Genomic DNA, 7,019 nt, shown 5'->3' with positions numbered 1-7,019 from the left:
ACACAAGCAGGGGGAGTGGGAGAGGAAGAAGCAGGCTCCCAGTGGAGGAGCCCCATGTGGGACTCGATCCCAGAACGCCGGGATCACGCCCTGAGCCGAAGGCAGACGCTTAACGACTGAGCCACCCAGGTGCCCCAAGAGTCGGTTACTTAAATGACTGAACCACCTAGGCACCCTTGTGTTACTGTTTATAGTACTTTTGCTTCAATTTGAAGGATTCCCTTTAGCATATCTTATAAGGCAAGTCTAGTAGTGATGAATTCCTTCAACTTTTATCTGAGAAATTCTTAATTACTCCTTTGTTTTTGAAGGACAGGTTTTCCAGATATAATATCCTTGGTTGCAGTTTTTTTTCTTTCAGTACTTTGAATATGTCATCGTATTCCCATCCAGCTTACAAGGTTTCCACTGAGAAATCTGCTAACGATCTAGTAGTAGCTCTTTTGTACATAATGATCGCCTTTCCCTCGCTTTCAAGATTCTCTGCTTATGACTTTGACAGTTTGATTATGATGTCTGTTGGTTCGCAAACTGGCTTCTGTACCTGAAGGGCAAGGAGAGACCAAAGCAAGAGGCAGACCACTCCAGATTGGTAGGTAGAAGTTTTAATAAGGAACGTATGTACAAGGTTTGTCTTGGGTGGCCACAAGACAAGTAGATCTCTGCCCTCAACCACCAGAAACTTATTTGGTTCAATCACATATACTATCCAGATGGTCTCAGTAACACATTGCTCTTTCAAGGCTGCATCCTTGAAGAAAGCTCCCACTATGAGAATGGTGGACAGAATGTATATTCTAGGGACAGGGGAGGGGGTATGGAGCCTCCAATTGCCCAGGTCCAGGTTGCAGGTCCACCTGTGATCACATCTTCTTGATTACTTCCTTCAACAATTTCTCTTGTAAATCCCTTTAGATTTTTCCTAATTGGAGTTCCTTGACCTTCTTGAATTTGTGTGTCCATTCTTTTCTCAGATTTGGAAAGATTTTGGCAATTATTTCTTCAAATAGTTTCTTTTCATTCTGGGACTCAGATAACACATATATGGTTCCATTTGATGATACTCCAAAAGTGACTTAAGCTCACTTCATTTTTCTTCATTCTTTTTTCTTTTTGCTCCTCTGCCACAATAATTTCAAAAGTCTTGTCTTTGACTTCATTGCTTATTTCTTCAGATTGATATTGAGTACCTTTAGTGAATTTTTCAATCCAGATATTATATTCCTAAGTTCCAGAATTTCTGTTTGGCTCTTCTTCATAGTTTCTATCTCTTTTGATATTCTCATTATATTCATGTATTATTTTCTTGATTTCATTTTGTCTGTCAGTGCTCTCTTTTAATTCATTGAGTATCCTTATGACAATAATTTGGAACTCTTTTTCTGGTTTATCTCTGTTTCTTTAGGGTTAATTTCTGGAGATTTAATTTGTTTCTTTAAATGTGTCATTTTTCTTGTTTCTTACTATGGGTTGTTATTTTTTGTTGGGATTTCAGCATTTGATGAATCACTCTATGCTCCCAAGTTTTTCAACTTGCTTTTTTGTAGGGAGAATTCTCTCTACTCAGCCCAGCCAGAGATTCTGGAGATTGCTTCAGCCTTTTCTGGGGATGCATCTTCTCTGTGCTTGAAGAAGTTTTCCAATTTCTTCTCAAGAGCTCTTGCTGGTGTTGCTCTGTGATACTGTATTGTCTTTGGTGCTGTGGGTAGGCTGCAATATTGGAGTTTTACCTAGTGTTTCTGTGGTAATGAAAACTTTAGTGCATGTTTATGGCCTTTGTTCTCAGACATCCCTATCCTGGCACACCATTCCTGTCAGTATCTGGATTCAGGTAAGAGAAAATGGTTCCTTGTGCAGCCCCCTAAAAGTCAGAATGATGGACATAGGTTTCACTTCTCTCTCTCACCAGGGAGAAGGGAGTTGGGGTTTTTCTCCTAATTGTGCCACATGTGTTGGAGTAACAGTTTCTGGATTTCTTATAAAGGTACTTCAACTGTATTTTGTTAAATCTCTGTCTTCATGTAAGGGTCGGGGTCTATGGCTTTCTATTCTGCCATCTTGCTGATGTCACCCTCCCATTTAGCCTTAGTTTTAGAAAAATATTTCTGCTAGGTATAGGATTCTAGGTTGACTTTTTAAAAAGCAATCTCTACGCCCAACATGGGGCTTGAACTTACAACCCTGAGACCAAGAGTCTCATGTTCCACCAATTGAGCCAGCCAGGTGCCCTGACTTTTTTTTTTTTTTTAATGTTAGTACTTAATTATTTTTTTTAAGTTTTTATTTATTTATTTGAGAGAGAGTGTGTGAGTGCAAACAGGGGGAGGGGCAGAGGGAGAGGGACAAGCAGATACCCTGCTGAGCAGGGAGCGTGATGTGGGGCTTGATCCTAGGACCCTGAGATCATGACTTAAGCCAAAGTCAGACACTTAACTGACTGAGCCACCCAGGCACCCCTTAATGGTAGTACTTTAAAAGTTTTGCTCTACTGTTTTCTGGCTAGCACTGTTACCAGTGAGAAGTCTGTTGTCATTCTTATTTCTGTAGGTGTTTCTCAGGCTCCTACAAAGATTTTCTTTTTCTTACTGTTTTTAAACAATTTGATTATGATGTAGTGTGGAAATATTTTTTCTGGTATTTCTTTTGGTTGGAATTCATTGAGCTTTTTGCATCTGGGGTTTTTAAAAATTTCAGTTCTTCTGTGGTTCAATTAACATATAAAATTATAACGTATTTAAAGTGTACATTGTGGAGACTTGATATATGTATATGTTGTAAGAGGATTTTCTTCCATCCATTTAATTGACACATCCATCACCTCACATAATTACCCTTTGTGAGTGTGAGAACATTTAAGTTCTAATCACTTAGCAAATTTCAATTATATAGTACAGTATTATCATTTATAGTCTCTATGTTTTACATTAGATCATCAGATCTATTTATCTTATAGTTGCAAGTTTGTACCCTTTTACAAACCGCTCCCTATTTTCCACCCTAGCCCCTGGTAACCACTTTTCTTTTTCTTTTTTTAAGATTTCATTTATTTATCTGAGAGTGCACCCATGCATGCATACGAGAGAGAGAGAGAGATAGAGAGAGCGAGAGCACGTGTGTGCGCACGTGCGCCAGTGCACATGAGCAGGGGAAGGGGTAAAGGGAGAGGGGGAAGTAGACTCTCCCCTGCCTAACGTGGGGCTCCATCCCAGGACTCTGGGATCATGACCTGAGCCAAAGGCAGACGCTTAACTGACAAACACTTTTCTACTCTATGTTTTTACGAGTCTGACTTTTTTTTTTTAAAGATTCCACTTATAAATGATATCATGATACCATGAAGTATTTTCCTTTTTCTGTCTTATTTCACTTAATATAATGCCCTTAAGTTCCACCCATGTTGTTGCATATAGCAGGATTTCCTTCTTTCTCATGGCTGAAGAATATTGCTATTTATATGTCTATAGATGAAGATACAGTATATCATTATTTGTATAATATACATTATTATATATTACTTAAAATATTATAATCATTCAATTATAATTGTATATGTTATCATATACAATATTATTTTTTAAAAGATTTATTTGTTAGAGAAAGCATGAGTGGGGGGTTAGGGGTGGAGGGAAAGGGAGAGAGAGAATCTCCCTAAGTGTGGAGCCTGATGCAAGGTTTGATCTCATGACTCTGAGATCATGACCTGAGCCAAAACCAAGAGTGGGATGCTTAATGGACTGAGCCACCCAGGCATCCCCCCACACAATATTATAGATTATTGTACATATATATATACAATGTATATAAACACAATGGAGTATATATCTCTCTCACATCTTTATCCATGCATCCATTGATGGACATTAAAGTTGTTTCCATATCTTGGCTCTTGTGAATAATGCTGCAATAAACATGGGAATATAGATCTTTTTAATATCATGTTTTCATTTGTTTTGCATATATACCTAGGAGTGGGACTGCTGGATTTTATGGTAGTTCTATTTTTAATTTTTTGAGAAAACTCCATACTGGTTTCCATAGTGGCTGCACCAATTTACATTCCTGCACTGCACAAGGGTTCCCTTTTTTTTTTTTTTACATCCTCACCAACATTTTTTATCTCTTGTCTTTTTGATGGTAGCCATCCTAAAGGTATGAGTTGCTATTTCATTGTGATTTGGGTTTGCATTTCCCTGATGATTAGTGATGTTGACCACCTTTTTGGATACTTGCTGGCCATTTATGTCTTTTCTGGAAAAGTGTTTATTAGGTTCCTTTGCCCATTTAAAAAATCACATTGTTTGCTTTTTGCTCTGAGTTGTATGAGTTCCTTATATACTTTGGATGTTAGCTTCTAATCAGATATGGTTTGCAAATATTTTCTCCTGTTCAGTAGGTTGCCTTTTCATTTTGTTGATAGTTTACTTTGTTGTGCAGAAACTTTTCAGTTTGATATGGTCCCATTTGTTTATTTTTCCTTTTGTTGCCTTTGCTTAAGGTGTCAAATAAAAGAAAAAAATCATTGCCAAGACTGATGTCATGAAGCTTACCCCCTGTGTTTTCTTCTAAGAGTTTTAGGACTTTAGGTCTTAAATTTAAGTCTTTAATCCATTTGGATTGATTTTTTTATGTGGTGTGAGATAGGGGTCCAATTTTGCATGTGGCTTTCCATGGTCGCATGTAGGAGATGAATCTCATCAATTAGCCTGGCTTGTTTTTCTGTTTGTCTCTGAAATCTGTGATTGTCCAAGTCACCTTCTTTGTTCTTGGTGGTTCCCAGCAGTTGAATCCATCAGTGTCTCAAAGGGGAGGATCTCAGTCAGCATCTAAAAGCAGGCTGGTTGGAGGCTGGATGCCATAGGCAGGAGCTAGGAAAATGTGTAGACTACCTCCAGGGAGAAAGTGGTAGTTCTGAGTTTTCGCCTATTTTCTCGGCACTGGCACTGGGCTGGGGTACATAGCCATAGGAGGTGCTCTTGAGCTCATTAAGAACTTCTTTGTTTATTACAATCCTATGGGACTACTGACTGAATACAAGTCCCATTGGCTCTTTGAGCAAGGCAATCCAGGTGCCAATACCTTAGGTGGCAACTGATAAAAGCAGAGAGAAAATCAATACAATACATTGCAAGCAATGCAATGTAATACAATCCAATACAAAAATGGGGAAAAATCAAATGGTTTAGGCAGTTGGGGGAAATGGAGAAGAAAAGGCAAGAGAGAAGGTAACTTCTCACAGTAGGGACCATATCTTAGTCATTGTTATATACGAAGTAGGGAAAACAGACAATGTAAACACATTTATTGAGCACCACCTATATGCCAGGTATGGTATGGTATTGTTCCGTGTACTTTAATCTTTGTAATCTCACTGCAAAGTGAGATTATTAGTTATTAGTATATTTTGTGAGTTATTAGTATATTTTGAGGAAACACAGTCAGAAAGGTTAACTTGTTCAATGTGTGATATACAATGTCTTTCATACACTAGGTCTTGAATCAATATTAGCTGAATAAGTGAATACATATTTATTCATATGAGAGATATCTTGTGAATTTTCTTCACTGTGCTTCTTCTTTCTAATCTTTCCTAGAAAAATGCTAAAATCATTAACTGCAGCCAGGGAAAGGGCTGTGATGACTGGTATGGAGTCCCAGCAACAATAACAGTAGCAGCAGTAACACATGTAGACTTCCTGTGAGTTGGCCACTGTTTCAATTTACATATATTAACTCATTTAATCCCAACAACACTATGAAGTCAGTAAAATCTTTATTCTTTATTTTACAGATGAGGAAATGGAGGTGTAGAGAGGTGAAATGGCTTGTTAAAAGTCATCCTGTTGGTAAGTAGTAAAGCTGACATTTGAACCTGAGAGATGAGCCCAGGCTGTACTTAACACCTCTGACCCATCTTGTCTCTATTACCTTGCTTCCTTTCACCTAGCATCACCTTTGGGTTCAAGCCTAGATCAAGGTTTCCCTAATTTTGTCTTTCAGGCCTCTTAAAGCCACTTTGGCAAGTTACTGCTTTCCATCACCAGAGGAAAATATCAATAGACTTCCCAGCTTTTTCTATTGTAGAAAAGGCAAAGTGAAGTCATGGAGTATGGTACCAATCTTGTCAGCTTTCAGGTGGCAGGGGAGGGTAACCTAAGTCAACCTTGCTGTATTTCCCAGATTACTACCTCAGCATATGAACAAATAAAACATAGAATTTATAGAGCTTCTACAAATCAAATGGGCCAAGGACATGAACAGAAAACTCAAAAAGGAGGCCAGTATTTTTATTTAAACTTAACTAGATTCATTTTTATTTTTTATTTTTTGCCTTGAGATTGGTACACTTAAAAAAGATTGATGTGGCTGAACCTGGAGAACAACAGTAAAGATGTGAGGGGCATGCAGGACAGTAAGAAGGTAGTAGGATTGATGGATTATAGGTTCTGGTGAGGTCATAGTAATGCTAGTTGTGGAGAGTGAATGAACAGGAAGGACAGGAGGTAGTGATCAGAAAAATGGAATTTTAAAATTAAGAATGTAGAGAATTTGAACTTAATGACTCAGGCTACAGCAACATAGTCAATAAAAATATATAAATCATGTATGAAATATTTTAATGAGATATTTAAATTTTTTACATAATTCTTCAAAACTTGTGTATTTTATACTTACAACACATCTTAACTAGTCACATTTCAAATGCTCAGTAGCCACATGTGGCTTAGTGACTATTATACTGGATGGCACAGTTCTAGAGTATGACTATGGGCGTAAGTGGTGAGGTAGAGAGACCAGGGTGTTGGAAAGATCACCTACGTGAATACTGGAATCACCAAGAATGTTAGTCACTAAAAAAAATGTTAGACCTATATGTAATGAGTTGAAAATACCTCCAAGACACATAGTGAAGTGAAAATTAATTTTCAGTATACTATGTGTGGATAATATTTTTTAAAAAAATATGTTAAGTTACAAAAGAATACTGCAAGGAAAGAGGCATGCTAACTTGATAGTGGTTC

General features: G+C 37.7%; 1 long non-coding RNA gene across 1 annotated transcript; it reads left to right on the top strand.

Moving 5' to 3' along the window:
* Positions 1-5,597: 5,597 nt before the first annotated feature.
* On the top strand, positions 5,598-6,257 carry LOC121102850. The gene is made up of 3 exons (XR_005834946.1): positions 5,598-5,695; positions 5,789-5,843; positions 5,998-6,257. It is a non-coding gene; the product is annotated as an uncharacterized LOC121102850 (long non-coding RNA).
* Positions 6,258-7,019: the final 762 nt, after the last annotated feature.

The sequence above is a fragment of the Ursus maritimus genome, unplaced genomic scaffold, assembly GCF_017311325.1.
Source record: "Ursus maritimus isolate PB19 unplaced genomic scaffold, ASM1731132v1 scaffold_16, whole genome shotgun sequence".
NCBI classification, from domain to species: domain Eukaryota; kingdom Metazoa; phylum Chordata; class Mammalia; order Carnivora; family Ursidae; genus Ursus; species Ursus maritimus.
This window is presented reverse-complemented; position numbering and strand designations above follow the sequence as displayed.